This window comes from Protopterus annectens, chromosome 5.part0 (assembly GCF_019279795.1).
Source record: "Protopterus annectens isolate FY-2018-M chromosome 5.part0, PAN1.0, whole genome shotgun sequence".
NCBI classification, from domain to species: Eukaryota; Metazoa; Chordata; order Ceratodontiformes; family Protopteridae; genus Protopterus; species Protopterus annectens.
Window position 1 is genome coordinate 437,237,980 of NC_056735.1, and position 16,180 is coordinate 437,254,159.

Below are 16,180 nucleotides of genomic sequence, written 5' to 3' on the forward strand. Positions count from 1 at the left end.
ACTTGACTGAATGCTGCTTGAAAGCAGCTTGTACTTAATTAATTGTAAATATGCATTGAATATATTATTCCATCAATGTCTGTGGTATTTTTCACCGTGAGCCACACAGGAAATGTTTTGCTGAGAATATGGAAGGTTCAGCTGGAAGGGCCTCTGTGATTCTAAAAAAATAACACTGAGTAGCTGTTAAATGGATGTATTTAATGCCATGCTTAATTGTGCTTTAAGAGGTAGAAAACTTCACAGCCTTGGAGAGGCCAGGAGGTTTTGAATGTCTTGTTTCTTGCTGCCATATGGGAATTAGAAAGAAAAAAATATATATCTTCAAGAGTAGACATCACGTCACCTGTTAAAGCTGAAGAGAAGCCCTGGTATTAATGTTCATGGATTCTACAGGTTCATAGGTAAATACCAGGCTAATGACCACAAGGGCCTTTATAAGCCTGGCCATGCAATTCAACCCAATTGTGTTCCTATCTGTCATGGCCATTTTATTAGGAGGTGGTTTGTTAGTTAGGAAGTTTTCACAGGTTATGTATGTGTGTGGGAAGGAAACATGTTAGTTTAGGTATTACTATTTGTCTCTATCAGACAGATGTGGTCCAGACCTGGGGTGAATTTCCCACCCACTGGTGAAGGTTACACTTAAATAGGGTTAGGGAGCGACTCTGTTTCACATGGAAGGGGAACTTATTACAGACCATGGATATCTCTGAGCCATGTATCTCTCTCACCAACATGTGTTATTTATGTCACAAGCAAAATTTAAATATTTGGATCTAGTGGTTCTGATGTTCATTTTGTGGATGTGCAAAAGGTCCATCAGATCTGGAAATGAGGATGTTTTGCTTACCAGCCATAGATTGCCTCTCAGTAACTTGGAGGAGACAGAGTACAGAGAAAGGGTTTTACGATGCTCCATGTAGGACAATGTGTTTATACCCTGGATTCTCCTGGTAAGGAACCTTTGTGGCCATTCCAACTGCTGCAAATGCCTGGTAGGGTACATGCGAAAGGAGGCATTATAGTCAATGATGAGTCGAATAAGGCCCAAATAAAGTGGCACTACAACTATTTTGGACCTGGACGCCATGCCCCTACTTATAAGTTGTGCGACATAGAATGATTTTCTTACTATTCTGCCCACATGCTGTTCAAAGATCAGATTACTGTATACATATTTTCCCAGATTCTGGGTCAACTCTTATGGGTCTGATATCAGTGGAGGAATTAGCCTGGATATCAGCAATCAGATGATGGTGGTGGTGAGCTAAAAATAATCCAGGCAATCTTGAATTCTTGACCATACTGCACCATTGGCACTGAGACAGATACAAATCTATCAATGGTATTGTACAGAGTAGTTAGTGTCTGGAAAATGTATTATTTTAGGGATGCCAAGATGAATGCCTCTCTAAAATAGGAAGCAAATGAGCAACAACTCATTAAACAATGCATGCCACCTGGTGTCAGGCCATGCCTGGTATGTATGGCTGCATACTCAATGAATGTCAGGCGCTTCTCCAGCTGAAAGCCCAAAGATGTGTTATGTTAGATCTTCACAACTTCTCTGCATGTAAAACAGATATTTTTATGAGGGGATATTTGTCTATATCTGACAGTGTAATTTCTAAAACATGAGCTTTGGTATGTAATGTGATGTCAGTTGCATATATATTAATGCCTCTGATTACCTGAAATACCTCCAAATACCATTATTATGGAATGTAAAAAGAAATGATTTGAAGATTGGCCCATAAAAAAACATACATTTATTCAGAGATAGGTTCAGATACAAAACTGTTGCATTTGACTCATAGTTATATAGGTCAGCATCTATAATAATAAGCCATGTCTGCATCCCTAGTGTTACACACCTGGAGAGAGAGAGAGAGAGAGAGAGAGATCAATTCAAGGGTTTCTGACAGATAATGTTGAATATTTTCAAGTAGAGAGGTACAATGGCTTAGTTGTGCTGCACTGCATCCAAGAGAAACTAGATGAATTTTAATTCTTTGATTTTGTTCTACAAAAAAGATTGCATTAAACTTTTCCTAAAGTACAGCTGGCAAGCTGTCCGAACATGCATGTTGAAGAAATTTGATCTCACAATATTTTAACATTAACAAGATTGTAACACCCTGTGGTATGTTGCAACATGCCTAAGAGAGAGAAAACACTAATAAAATATTTCTCTTCTCCCATTCATCTTCACATAGATTGTCATTTTGATACACCAAATTCTGTCAAACACTGGTGGAATTGTCCTCCTTGGAATTAATGGTCCTCAGAAGGTTTCAGTCATATGTTCTGTTTCCATGTTATACAGTATGTGGTCTGTTAGCTTTGTCATTGCAATTCAATTTCAGATGTCAAGTGCTTACTGCAAACTCTGATACTCCATGTTCAGTGTTATCCTATTTGTCAGCTATCTTCCTCAATATCTTAACTAGTGCCTAAAGCAATAATATTAACTTAAACATTTTCCAGCCATTGGCAAACCATTTTGGTTTATGTCTTTTGACTTCAGCAGCATTTTCAAGTGCCCATGGCAGTATTTGTTAAAGTTGTGGGTAGCTTCATCAAACATAGGAGTAAAAAGAATTGGGGACCAGTCTGCTGTCAAAAGCATCTGACTTAACGTGTTCAGTGCTGAGTGGATAATAATTATTACAGACTAGACATGCAGAGAATTTGGAAGTGAATTCATACCCAGCTTAGATGTAGGAGAGTAGTCACTTCTTTCACTGTGCATAACCAGTACTGTCTTGGTATGCAATTCTTGTGTTCTGAACAAACAATTGACAAAGAAGTGCTGTTACTTAAGATGGAGTCTGATATGAAAGAAATGAAGATAATGAAAATAATGACGACATTTCAATATTTACAGTAGTCCTTAGCCTAGTCTGGTTCCTCTTGTAGTCCACAGCCAACAACAGTCTCATGTATGTGAGCTAAAACAGATTGCAGCAGAGGACTGTTTGTGCCTTACCAGAAACAGCAACCAAAGGTAGAGATTGCCATAGAAACAACAAAGGTAGAGAGTGCCACCACGTTCCTGCTCCTTCAGTCTTGAAGGGGAAGTATATGGTGAAAGTAAGTCTCTGACAAAATGTTATTATATATTGATACCACATAATCAGCTATGGTAGGATGGTTACCCCTGTAGGTACTATTGCCATGGGCTTAAATGTCTTGGTCTAAGGGCTTAAACCATCTCTCAGCAGTGGCATACACATTTTTCCTAAATAAGGAGGTCTAGTTTCTGATTTATTACAATTTGTTGAACATGTGTACTGGCAGGTGTATGGTATTAGACTACAATATATGCCATTTGACGTGTGGATGTGCGGCATATCCATCAGGGCAGCAGCCTATATGATACAGAGTACAGTGACAGGGCTTTCAGTCTGTCCATGAAAGTCATGGTTTGGAGGCCCTGTATTTTCTTGGTGAGAAACCTCTGTGGTCTCTGCAGCTGCTGCAGGTGTCTAGTGAGGTGCATTCAGAATGGGGCATTGTATTCTATTAATGGTTTGATAAGGGTCGAGTACAGTGGTGTTATAACATCCTTAGACCTGGATGTGATTCCCTTACTTATGAGATGTGCAACGTAGAAGGCTTTCCTTACCACTGTGGAAACTTGGTTGTCTAAGTTCAGATTGCCATCTACCTGTGTCTCCAGATCTCACACCACTGAGTTTGAACTTAGGGGGGTGCAGTTAATATTGTAAATAAAAGGAATTCCGCTTTGCCAAAGGAGATAATAATGCACTTTTTTTGCATTTAGCTTTAGACCATGATTTTGGCTCTAGTCATTTGTCTGTGTTAGCCCCTCCTGTATATCTTAACATTATTGGGGTCTCAATGATTGAACCCAATTTGCAATCATCAGTGAACTTGGTAAGTCAAAGGCCATCTACTTTAGCCTGGACTTCTGAGAAATAGATTCCAAACAATAGAGGGTCCAGGACAGTACAGCACTGGTGATGGGTCTATGTTAGGTGGAGTCACCAACTTTGGCAGTATGTGTTCTGTCGGTAAATTGGCTACCCATCTAATGACATAAGGGTTAGTCCCCAGCTGGGAGATTTTTCTCAATAATACCTGAGTGAGGAATTGTGTCAAAAGCCTTGGCTAGGTCAAGACAGGCAGTATGCACTCGCTTACCTTCTTCCAGGGCTTTGATGAATTTCGTGAAGAAGTCTACTAGGTTTAATAATCTTCCCTTAATGAAGCCAAACTGGGCTGGGTCTAGAGTTTCAAGGTCACCTATGTCCTTGTCGATAAGGTCCATGAAGATTCTTTCCATGGGGTTGCAGATGAGGCTGGTTAGAATTATGGGTCTATTGTTCCCAGGTCAGTTGGTGGCCCCGCCTTTGTGCAAGGGGATTGCTGTTGCTGTTCCTCACTCTACTGGAACAAAGCCAGTTCTCAGGCTATGGTTAAAGAGAACACCAATTGGGTCTACTAGGTCCTGTTTTAGATTGTTTAATAAGCAACCTGGGATGTTTTCTGGTCAAATTGAGGCAGTGATTTTGGCCTTGGAGAGTGCAGATATGACCTGATCTATAGAGATACTAAGCAGAGGACTGGTGCCAAGTATGCTTTGAGTTATGGCTGGGTGGGACAGGGGGTGAAGTCTGTGCCAAATCTGTCAGCTAGCAGGTTGGCAATGTCCTCCAATATGATATGATTGGTACCTTCTATTATCAGTTCAGCACATAGCTGGGCATTCCCTTTTAGATTTCAGACATAGTTAAAGAATGCCTTATGGTTATCCTTAGCTAGGGATGCTATTTTACCTTTATAAATAGCTTTGGAGGACTTTGTAAGATTTCTGATTTGCTTGTTCAAGCTGTGGAGAGAACTCTTCATCTGCTGAGTCAGTTCCATCTTGTTTTTAGACATCAGTTTCTTCCTTTTGTTGTATAATCTTTTATACTTGAGGTCCACCAGGGTGTTTTTTTTTTTTTTGAGAGGACCTGGTTTTAATCCAGTCAGGCACAGCCAAGTCTATACAGTTGCTTAACTGTCTATACAGTGCATATGTGTACTCCTTTCCATAGGAGTCATTGTTGTCTGTGATTGCAGGGGGTATAACACTTTTTATACCATCACTTAGTGGGCTGTAGTTTGTTTTGGAAAAGTTTTTGTTTAGATTTTTGCTACTGTGGTGGTGACAGGTTCAATAGTTACTTCGAACGAGACTAATTTATGGTCTGACCTTAACAGGGAGGGCATCACACAGGGGGAGTGCAATGACCCCCCCCCATGTTGGTGAGTACCATATCTAGGACATTTTAGACCCTTGTGGAGGTGCAGATTACCTGTCCCAGAGCATTTGTACTGACAAAATCCAGAAACATCTGGGTTAGCATGTTCATACTCATGTATGTCACTCAGCCAGTGGAAGGAAATGTCCCATGAATAAGGTATTAGGCTGTATGGCAAGTGACTCCAGTAAGTCCAGGTAGGTGGTGTGCTTTTCTTGGTTCATTTTGAGGGACCCTATAGCAAGCAATGATGTGGTAGGGTATTTTGCCTATAGTTAATTGGACATGGAGTAGTTTGAGAAAGTCATACTGTCTGACCAGTCTTGAGGTATACTTGGCTTTAACGAAGATGGATACACCTCCACCTTTGGTTCTTTCACACTCATTTTGAGCTCTGAAACTGTTGAAGGTATTCTAGCCTTGCACGGCTGAGGTGCTATTTGCAGCCTTGAACCATATCTCAATGACTGCACAGATATCAGCATTTTCCAAGGTGAGGCATGCTTCCACGGAGTGCAGTTTCATGTTTAGACTCCTAGCATTAAGCAGCAGAACCCTGAGTTTGTCTCGAGTGAATTTTGTTACGTCCAAAATTTTGTTGTTTTGATATTGCCTAAAAAGGCACAATGGGGAAGGCAAGCACCTTTGCCAGTATCCGAAAGCCAGAGGAGACAGGCGCAGACCATCTCTAGCAAAGCAGCAAGGCCTGTTTATCATGTCTTCCCAGGCTGACAGATACTGGATCCCCTTGGACTGGCACCACAAGCTAAATCAATTGGTGAAGTCAATGATTTTTTGTTTATATTGTGGCATTATCCTGAATGAAGGTATTATGCTGCTTAGGGCTAGAGTCATGGCTGCCTGGGACGCATAATCTAAGAGTTAAGTCATGTCTCTCTTCATAGCATTCAGAGGTACATCTCAAGTCATTCACCCCAACATGGACTATGACAGAGTCATAACAGTACTTGTTATTGAGTGACTTGAGTGCATGTGTGATTTGATGGATCCTAGCACCTGACAGGCAGTTGATCATGACCTTCTTCTTGTCTACACTGGTGAGGGGGGGCATCTTTGTGTCTCACTATGGAGTTGCCTATGACCAAGACATTAGGTTTTGAGGAGTTGTTCCTTAGGGGCTTATTTGCTGAGACACTGGTGTATGTGTTGTATTTGACATAGCAGTCTGTGCAAGTGGTTTACGTTTTGGAGGGCTCTGATCTTTTGTTAGGCTTCTAGCGAGTTAAGTACTAGGCTAGCTGCCCTTGTTGACCATTTTAAACTTAGCCAATTTCCTTTCGAAAGATGAAAACCAAATGCTGTACCTTGTGTTCACAAGGCAAACACCCTAACCATTATGCCAACCCCCAACCCTTTACTGAGTCAGCATATTGACTCATATTGCAATAGTTATGATGCTTTTGTTCATTTTGCAAGATTGTGCATAGGTTTCTAAGAAGCTGTAGTATTCCCACTTTGCGGATTTATTATTTTGGCACAAATGCTGCTTGCACACATATGAAGAAAATATTGCCAGAATGCATACCAGAGTCATTTGAGGAGGAACATATTGACAAAAGGCAAAAGTAGAAAATAGAACTGCAATGTACGTCTTGTACTTCTGATGTCTATGAGGCTTATTTCACCTGAATGACTGATATAGATGGAAAGGTTGAGGAAAAATATAAAGAAAATATTTTGATAATATTTTACTTCACTGTAGCTTCTAATTTATTGCATGCAGTGATATCAGGAGTGCAAGTTTCCATTGGTTAGAAAGGATTGATCTACTAAAGAGTCAAATGATGTGTGACTAGTGTTATGTAGCTTTCAATCTCTAGAAAGAAGCAACAAATATTGAAGCATAGTAGACAAACAGATAATATTGATCAGGAGGTAATTGCATGCAGCTGGTAATTGTTCTAGAAGGCAGTCAAGCTTATTTATTCAGGCTTATTTTTCTAAGTAGGACTTAAGATGTGTCATGTTGTCATGAATGTAAGGAAGCTGTTTTCTGATTAACACCTATAGCGGTAGCTGAGACAGTTGACATTCTTAACAGCCCCCCCCCCCCCCTTCATGGAACCAACCTACTCAGAAAAGAGACTGGAGCGAAAGAGATAAATAAATAAATAAATAAATAAATAAATAAATAACTAAATAAATAAATAAATAAATAAAGTTTATCCAAAGAGCTACAATGTTTCTGAATAGCAACTCTTTTTTCCAGTTTTACTATACGAATTAGACCAAATATCTGTACTGGATGATTAAATGATGTGTGCATAACATACTGACTTGTGAAGAATGACTGGCATCCCTTTTATGATGTCAGTCCTGCACCCTAACAGCTTGCACCAGGGCATACCACCTTTTTTGTCCCATCGTAACTGTGGCTTTGCTAACATAAGTGCATGGATACTATATTGTCAGTATTGACAGAGCATGATATACAGAAGCATTTTCATTACAACAAATGTAGAATGATACACCAGTCACTGTACTATTAACAGAAAAGATTTGTAGGTGGGTAGTAATATTCCTCATATTGGCTAAGCAGAGGGCCCCGGCCCAGTCACATCAGATCTGAATTTTAGATGACAGTAAACTGTTATAATAGCTACTGAGCAATAACAAGTAATTTATGGAAATAACTTATTAACAACAACACTTGACACTTTTCTGGTTATGTAAATCAGTCATCTGTTTACATTGTACAGTAGTAGCACATAAATATTAAATAACTGGTGTTGCTAGGGTTGTTATTAAGGGATTGCAAGCAGCTGCCAGGCATAGTGAGTTACATAAAACTGGAAGAATTACATTTTGTTGATTGCTATTTCATCAGAAACTAAAATATCATGCACATTAGATCATCTCTTCATGGTACTGATGTCACCATACATAGGTCATTACTGTATCAAAAATGTTTTAATGCAAAAGATTAGTTCACACAACTTGGACAAAAGGAACTTTTTCAAATATTTCCTCTCTGAGTTTGCACAGCCCTGGAGGTAGTATACATAGGAAAAGGGTAGGGGAAGATCCTGAATAATAATAATAATAATAATAATAATAATAATAATAGTAATTATTATTATTATTGTTGTTGTTGTTGTTGTTTTTTTATTATTTTGCATTGCTCTGAGTGTTCTTTTTTTCTATATGAATACTTAAGGTACCGTTTTTGAGTTTTTGACATGTTTCATTTACAGTTACAAAGTTTTTGTGTCTTGCTTAAGAAAGATCCAAAATCTCGCTACAGATCCAATAAAACTACACGAGAGAGCTGCATAACAAAAGCACAGCAATGTTTCAGGAATAAGAGATGATTAAACTAACGTTTCATTCACTATTTAGTTCTGATTTCAGGTTAGTGCTGAATTCAGGGCTGTGTTACAAGTTTCTGTGTTTGCCCATACCTTACTTGGATGGAAGGAAATTTCTCTGTTCACTGTGAGAGAGGGAGCTTTGAGCAGCCTATCTGTCCCTGAAGAAGTGGTTTCAGCCCAGAAATTAGTAGTTTATTGGACATTTTGGGCTAATTTCTATCTCTTTCATTTCCCTGCTATAAAACCTGCATTTGCAAGGTTTTGCGTGCCGGGCAGCACCAGTTAGTTAGGGTATACCTATTCCCGGCTCCACAAAGCCTACTCTTCCAATTTTCCCTTGGAAATAGACAAACTTTCAACTTAAGCACTCAAATCATTCACTTCTCATCCTGGCACTTGCTCAAAACTCATAGCAAGCGCTAATAAAGCTTAACACTAGACCCCCCTATACTGTACAGAAGGACAAAGCTCTCTATTCGACCTTACCAGCCAATCAGTAAAACAGTTCACTGTACCTATCCAGGCATGTCCAAAGGGCAGTTTCAGGTGTACTCTCCAGTCCAACTGGTGAATCTGGGCATTTTGAGGCAAAGTTACAATTGCCTCATGTACATAGACAACCCTCTCCTCCTTCCACCAAACACTAATACATGTGAATGATGCAATTATACAGCCAAACTGGAGGCTAAGCTCTCTCAACCCAAGACTGGACCAGGCAGTCAAGAGGAGAAGGGAATTATTTGCGTCACACCACCAGTCTCACATAGACCTATGAAACCAGTACTGGCAAAAAAACACACATAAATACACAAAAGCATACTCGGAGGCTCTAAATAAAAATCTGCAAAAGCAACAGAGACTTCCAAAGCAGACATCCAAGCAACCTCCACCCCTCAACACAAACCGTGAAACACATACTTCACAAAACCAGTGTGCTACACAATCACAGCCATTAAGGCAAAATAGCATACCCAACACACTAGTAATAGGTGACTCTATAGTCAGGCACACTGACGTCCCACTCACTAGGCTGAACAAGGAGAAGGTTACTGTTAGTTGCCTGTCGGGTGCCAGGATCTGCCATATAACACAAGCACTCAGGTCACTCCAGAACAAGTACAAATATGACTCTGCCATTGGCCATGTTGGTGTGAATGACCTGAGCCGTACCTCCCTAGACTACATGAAAAGAGATATGGAGAAGCTCTCTGATCATGTAGCCCAGGCCAGTATGACCCTGACCCTGAGTAGCATCCTGCCCTCACCAAGAATGATACCATGGTATAGAGAAAAAATTATCAATTTCAACAATTGGCTTAGCTTCTGGTGTCATTAGTAGGGGATCCAGTGTCTGTCAGCCTGGGATGACATGCTCGACAAGCCACTCTGCTTCACTAAAGATGGCTTGCACCTGTAACCCTTAAGCTTTCAAATACTGGCCAATGCTCTTGCCACTCCCATAGTGCCGTTTTTAGGCAAGGCTCAAAAGACAAACCCACAACCATAAATAGCACAAGTAACAAAAAACTGAGGGTAATGCTGCTCAATGCCAGAAGTCTAAACTTCAAAATGCATGCACTCGAGGCATTCCTCAGTATGGAGAAAATCGATATATGTGCAGTAACAGAAAACTGGTTTAAGGCTCCAGAGAGCAGCCCAGCACTACCAGGCTGCAACTCATACCATACCTTTCGGCCACAAAACCCGGACAGAAATACAAAAGGCGGGGGAGTATCCGTATTCTTCAAGGATACCCACACCTCCAGGTTAGTGGCACAGCATGATGCTTCAGAGATCATCCACGTGCAACTAACAATGGGAAAAACTGCTATTCAAATTATAGCTTGCTACAGATCACCCACCATGTCCCAGGACCCTCACTCTGGTTAGATCTAACCATAAACTAATCACTCTGGATATCCACATTCCGCCACCACCCCCGGTCAAACAAACAACCATGAAAAACTTTTCAAAAGCAAACTTCACCTTACTTAATACCGAGGTGGGAAGTTTCAAAGCCCCCATGCTAAAAGATAATGCTGTCCAAGCTGCAAAATCTTTTACTAATGCACTCTATGGGCACCTACAGGATGCATGGATCATGCTATCCCAAACAAAACCAAGACTCACTCCTCCAAGATAAGGAAACCAGTCTGGTGGACCCCTGTCATAAACAAGTTATACAATAGAAGGAGGAAACTAGTACAGAAAAGAGTAAAATCCCAAGAAGGGAAGACATCCCTGATCAGTATCAGCAAGAAGCTACGTTCCCTCATAAAATCATCCAAGGCTAGCTTCAAAAGAAAAATTGCCATGGACTCAGAAGATAACCACAAGATATTCTATAGCTATGTCAAGAATCTAAGTGGCATTTCTCAGATCTGCTCGGACTTAGTGCAGAATGGCACAAAATACACTGAACCGACTATTATAGCCAACATCCTGGCAGACAGTTTCAGTGCAAACTTCACCCCCTCTCACCCCCAGAAGGGCACATAACTATACCACTAGAATGTAGTGCCCCTGAAATCACAGACACTCAGGTAAAAACAGCCCTCTCCAAAGCCAAAAACACAGCATCAATGGGACCGGATGGTGTCCCAGGCTGCATCCTACATGAGCTCAAAGATGAACTAGCCTCTCACCTAAACACACTGTTTAAACTCAGCTTCTCCACAGGCTACGTGCCCACAGAGTGGTGCACACCAATGGTTATTCCACTCCACAAAGATGGAGCCACAATGGACCCTAGGAACCATCGCCCTATAAGCCTGACTAGCTTGGTCTGCAAAACTATGGAGCGCATCATCATGGATCTCATTGACAGAGACATTGGAAACCTCCAAACACTGGATTCTACCCAGTTTGGCTTTGTTAAGGGCAGATCATGCCTCCTAAACCTGGTGGACTTCTTTGAGACAGTTACCAAGGCTATAGATGAGGGAAAGGTGGTCCACACAGCCTAACTAGACCTCGCAAAGGTCTCCAACACCATTCCCCACTCGAGTATTAAAGACAAGCTCACCAGCCTGAAAATAAACCCCTACATCATGAGATGGGTTGCCAACTGGCTCACGGACAGAACCCACATGGTAAGAGTTGCAGGAGCTAGGCCTGACTCTAAACTGGTTACAAGTGGCGTTTTCCAGGGGTCAGTCCTAGGACCCCTCCTGTTCGGCATATACTTCTCAGAGGTACAGACAAGCACAGAAGGACTATGGCTGACCAAGTTCGCAGACAACTGCAAACTAGGGGCTATAATTGACTCTCCGGCTGACACAGACATCCTCCAAAAGGGTCTCACTGAGACAGATACCTGGTGTCAAAACCATGGCCTCAAGCTAAATGCCAAAAAGTGCATAGTCATCCCCTTTGGAAAAAACAAAGTACCCACAAACTACCACATAGGTGGTAGCCCCCTAAATACAGGAGATGTAATAAGGGATCTGGGGACCCAAGTAGATAGTAACCTCTCCTTTGATAATCACATTGCCAAAGTGGTTAGAAAATCCTTCTATATGGCCCACCTAATTACAAAAGGGTTTGCATCCAGATCGAAAGAAGTCATTGGGCCTCTCTATGCATCACTCATCAGACCCATCATAGAGCACAATGCCCCATTTGGGATGTACCTTACAAGACACCTGCAACAACTGGAAAGACCACAGAAGTTCCTCACCAAAAGGATCACTGGCCACAAGCAGATGCCCTATGCAGCTTGACTGAAGAAACTCCAGCTGTACTCAGTTGCATACCACCTACTCAGAGGTGATCTCTGCCTGACGTACAAGGCCATGTCCAACCTAGAATTGATGGACATGCCCCACCTAAAGAAAACCATACCCCCTCGAGCCACACGCTCTAGGGATCTAATCCTCACCACAACAATAACTAGAACATGCAGGAGGGATAGATTCCTGTCCCAGAGACTTCCCATGCTCTGGAACAAGATTCCAATCTACATTAGGCAAAGCTCCTCGCTAACCCTCTTCAAGAGAAACATTGACGAATGGATGGGAACAGAAAGTTTACCCCGGGGATCACTTCAATGGCTCTGCTGGACAGAGGCACAGGGAACTAATCTAAGGGGGCGACAAAAGCCAACACATTCCGGCTAGGCTTATAAATGCCTTCTGTCAGATAGCGTAGTACCTACCAATGAACCTATGAATATGTTTCCACTACTGTGCTCTCCATTAATATTGTTTGTATTAATATAACTGCTTTATTTCAATATAGATGCATTCAAAATTCAAGCCATCACTGTTAATGTCTATTATGGCAGTTGTCACAGTGGGTTAAGACTATGAGATGTAAATATTGCCTCTGCTTCCATTTACTCACTGTGTCACTCTGAGGAAGCCACTTAATGAAACAGAAACACAAGGAGCTTCCAGTGTCAAGAAAGCAAGAATCATTTTGGTTCTAAGTTACTTAACCAGCTTCACACTGAGCAACTGCAGTTCAGACTTGCAATAGTTGCTCCTGAGGCTTAAAAATCTTAGCTTGAGCCATATGATTTCCATTGCTATCCTTCCAAGACTATATGCACACAGACATTCGCACACACACTCGCACACACACTCGCATGCACACTCGCATGCACTCACACATACACACACACACACACACACGCGCGCGCACACACACGCGCACACACACATGCACATGCACACGCACACGCACGCACACACACAAACACACACACACACACACACAAGCACACACACACACACACACACACACACACACACACACACACACACACACACACACACACACACACACACACACACACACACACACACACACACACACACACACACACACACACACACGCACACACACACACGCATATGCACACACACACAAACACACACACACACACACACACACACACACACACACACACACACACACACACACACACACACACACACAAGCACACACACAAAGTGTTTTCTAGGAAGCATAAATGATATCTCTCCACTACCAACATCATATTCCTAGTCTCCCTGGTAATATATTACCAGTAGACAGACTGAACTGGTACACCAGAATCACAGTTACAGTTTATTAAAAAGATAGGTGCAAGCTCCACTTAGCCTGTCACAGACTGCTTCTGTTAATCATTGTTCTCAGTGTAAACTTGGAATATGAGGTAGTCACTTTTCATTTTCTGTTTTTCATAATACAATAAATGCTCAATACTACTCAAAAATGAACACACTGATTGGACAGCCTAACCAGTGTGTCCTTTGTAAATCATGCATATACCAAAAGAAAAAGTCAGGTCAATTATCATTGGGTGACCAGAACTTCTGTTGGCATACACTGAGGGACAAAGTAAAAAGAAAAATAGGTATGTTCTGCAAAAGTAAAACAGAAACCTACATGATTGTCCTTGTATGTTTGAACTGTCCCTCATAAATCTGTTTTTTAATTGTCAAAAAAAAAATGCAACAGAGTTTTTGTTTTCTCCACCCTTCTTCCTACACTGATGTACTGTGCAAGAGTGAGAATGTAAGTCGCATACACACACACAATACCTCAGTATAGCAAAGACAATGCAGAAGACTGAACTGCCCTTATGCAATCACTTTATTTAAGGAAGGTAAGCAGTTTATTTCTTAAATAATGTAATCGTATAATAGCAATAATCCGGTCCCTATTAAAATGAAGAAAGTTTGAAAAATCGAACGGCTAAATAGTCGAATATGCAGTTACTCAAAATCAGTTTTGTGGGGGCTGTGCCCCCCACATCCCCCGATAATTATATATACCGACTCCAAGATCACACTACAGTGAGGAAAGGGCAAATTTTCCAATCTTCACTGTACTGCAATCTCAGAAAATCGATCTTGACTGACTGAATATTCAGCTTTTTAGCCGTTCGATTTTTTTAACTTTCTTCAGTCTAATAGGGACCCCAATAATCCACTCCTGTTTGTGGGTATATAAAGATTTACCACAATCCTGGATTGTTTCTTAACTGGCCAATGTATTTATGATATTTTCATACACATTTATTTTTAAAATGCCTATATAAAACAAGTCTTTTTGATTTACCAAGATAAATCAATGTCAACACGGTCTATTTGACTGACATGCTGCTATGCTTCTTAACCATGATATTTTATAATATTGTGAAAATTAACTGACTTTAAGTATCACAAACTGAGCAATTATATTCTATTAGGCCTGCATCTACAATGTCACTTCTCTTTTAGGAATATTTTCTCTAAAGCTGGGATGAAGGGTGATATATTTAAGCTAAGATTTCTACATAAAAACTTATGATGTCATCTATGTGACAGTTCGATTGATGATTTTTATCATATGTGCTATGCAAAGGTATTTGTGGAAACATTCATGTTTGTGTTTTTCTGGAGCATTAGATAGTTGTATAAGCACTTTCATTTCCTCATTAATGAACAATAAAAATACTAATTAGTTTGACACAGTCCCTAGGATTGAATACATTTTTTGTGCAGTTTCTTCAACATGAGTTGGTCAGTAAGCACGACAGCAAGAAAATGTGATTCAGGGACAAGTATAGCTGTGATGAGAAAGATCTCTTCATTGTTTCATTAACATATCTCCGAAATGAACATCTCACTGTCACTGTTAGACTTAGCCACAGTAGTATTCTGTTTACTGGCCCATGCCTCATGATAGCAAATGACACCCTATACAAACACATGCACAGGCATAGCTGGCTGAACTAGTGACCTGAGCTGGCCCCACCAATCTGCGCCATGCCTCCTTCTCAAATGTTCAGGTGACGAGCAAAAAAGCTAAACAAAGCAAAAAAAAGGCTTCTGCAAAAACTGTAGTACCCAATCCCTCTTCAAATAAAGATAAAAAAGTCCTTTCCTTCTACTGACCCACCAACTAGGTGGCCAGATATACTACTTGCCCCCCCCCCCCATCTTAGTTATTCAGGTCGTGTTTCTGTACCTTCTCCCCAACCCCCCTTCCCTACATTTTAGTAAAACAAATTAACAAAAAAAAAGTCATATTTCCTTTTAAACTGTAATAAACTGCTTGCTGCAAATGTAGCAAACAGTTGCCACAGTTTGTGTCCTGCACAAAATGCTATGGTGTGCAGATTTTGCTTACAAATAAAAGAAAAAAAAAATATTTTCTTTTTAAACTGTAGCAAACTGCTTAATACAAATAAAGCAAGCAGTTGTTACAGTTTATACCCTGTTTTTTAACAATTAAACACTAGCAAACTGCTTGCTACAGTTGCTACAGTTTAGACCACAGACGGAGTGCTACAACACTCAAGTTTGACTGCAAATGCAAGAACAGCTTTTAAAAGCTAGTGTGCATTAAGCAGCCATCAAGATCATCTGATCTTGGCCCCCCCCCCACAATGTGTGCCTAAGGCAGTTACCCCTTTCACCTGGCCCAAGCACGCACGCACACACACACACACACACACACACACACACACACACACACACACACACACACACACACACACACATAAACATAACACGCTCTCTGTCTCTCAGACATTTTCAGAAACGCATACACCCCACAGATCTCCTCATACTCACTCAG